Below are 2,014 nucleotides of genomic sequence, written 5' to 3'. Positions count from 1 at the left end.
GATCTATTTATTATGAAGTTTCTCATCAACTTTTCAAAAATGATTTTAGAAGGTATTGGTAATCATTTCTAGATTCATTATTTTATTAGAGGTAAAAACATAATGATATTAGGATGCTCTCATTACCTTTTGTTAACTGGAATTCCTCACAGAGAAGGAATTTTCCATATCTACGATTAGTTTACCCCAAAGCATGGTTTTTATAGGAGAGGCAGCATAAATGCTCCATTATTTTTTGTATTTACCTATTTTCAGAATAATGAGTTTCTTAACATCCTGCAAAGTTTGTATATGTGTGTATGTTTGGGTATGATTTTTTAGTTCATGAATTTGAGCATAAGTTTCAATTTATTGCAATTATTATCTTGTTAGACAACATTGTCCATCTTTGGCAAGAAAGAATCTCTTCAAATTGGCTCCTGAGTATTTTTGAAATGACCCCAGTACTCTTTAATAGTTTCCCTTCTTTCAGGTCCAACAACATGTTTCCAACTCATTTTATACAGTTCTTGCCATTTCTCCGGGGAATCCTTATTCCTTTTATTGGAAAATGGCATTTAGAAACTATAATCTGGGTCCTAGGGGCTCATTACTCTCTTCACAGAACAGGTCTAGAAAATGTGTTTTGTTTTGTTTGGTGCCGCAGTCTGGCTGGGCACAATTCAGGAGCCACTTGTCAAAAGAAGCGAACTTTATTTTTAGAACCACACACGCCAAACAAAACAGCTCCTCAGGAAAAACCTTCAGAGCCCAACTGCCACCACTGGCTTCCCACAAGCCTCTCCACCTCCCCCACTCCTCCTGCTCTTGAGGCTGATTAGCTGGGTCGCCAAAAAAAGTCCCCCAATGAGCAGCTCCATGGTCTGAAAGGAAGGGGAAACAGCCCAATGAGCATCACCGCAGAGGAGCCAATCAGTTGGCAGCCAGAAGTTTGCTGGGGCCGTTGTGAGCCAATCATCAACTGGCAGCTGGAAGTTTTCTGGCAGCTGGAAGTTTTCTGGCAGCTGGAAGTTTTCTGGCAGCTGGAAGTTTGCTGGGGCCCCTTCGGCTGTGGCTCTCAACAGTTTGGTTTTGTTTTATGAATAAAATACGGATTTATTGGTGAGTGTGATCAAGGAGGGGACAACACAGTGGAAGCTCTCATGAGTGATTTGGCCCCACAGCCATTAGGAATGAGCTGCTTCCCCAGACACCAGGACTTGAAATTTATCAGCATTAAATTTGGTAAAGTCCCATTTCTTTGAGATGTGGATTTTCTGGCAGTCAGGGAACTTGAACTTGGACAGCCCATAGAACCTCAATCACCTGTTCCTTGTTCCACAGATTGGTGTGGATGAACATGATGATCTGGACAATATCAATCCTGGCCACTGTACCTTGGAGTTTCCCAAAGGCAGCCGATCATACCCTGTTTGGAGCCTGTTTGCCCCAGCATAGGACAACATCTTACTGATGATGATGACATGGAAAGGGTGGAACCACACTTGAAGATGAAAGCCATCTTTGCAACAACTTTCTTCCATAAACTTATTGGCACATATATGGGCAGCTTCCAAAGCTTCAGAGGACAGCTGCTCATATTCATCACACCCACCATGTGACCACATAGTGGAAACTTATGTACTTTTGCCTTCTTCTGCCCAAGGTCAAAGATGTGGATCTTGGCATCAGGGACACATAGAGATTTTTCATAGGGCTTATTCTTACAATACTGGTAACACCAGGTGGGGTGGTGGCCCATGAAAACACCAGGATCTTTGGTGGCACACTGGATGTCAAAGAGCAAAAATGTGCTTTGTAAAAGAAAATATATCATAATAATATTTCCCAAGCTTATAATTCTAATTGATTAACTTCATTTAGCATTTTGAGTTTATATCTCTTCTTGATTTCTAAAATATTAACAAAAATGTATTTAACACAAAAAAGATGTATATAATAGATTCATCATAATAATTATTAACAAACATTACTATTTCTTCTTATTTTTACACAAAATTTTCCCCAATAAGGA

At 39.9% G+C, this 2,014-nt stretch overlaps 1 pseudogene; it reads right to left on the bottom strand.

Annotated features, from left to right (window-relative positions):
• Positions 1 to 1,111: 1,111 nt before the first annotated feature.
• Positions 1,112 to 1,741, bottom strand: LOC113182954 (large ribosomal subunit protein uL16-like; annotated as a pseudogene).
• Between the last annotated feature and the right edge of the window lie 273 nt (positions 1,742 to 2,014).

Source organism: Urocitellus parryii, chromosome 1, assembly GCF_045843805.1.
Source record: "Urocitellus parryii isolate mUroPar1 chromosome 1, mUroPar1.hap1, whole genome shotgun sequence".
Classification (NCBI taxonomy): domain Eukaryota; kingdom Metazoa; phylum Chordata; class Mammalia; order Rodentia; family Sciuridae; genus Urocitellus; species Urocitellus parryii.
This window is presented reverse-complemented; position numbering and strand designations above follow the sequence as displayed.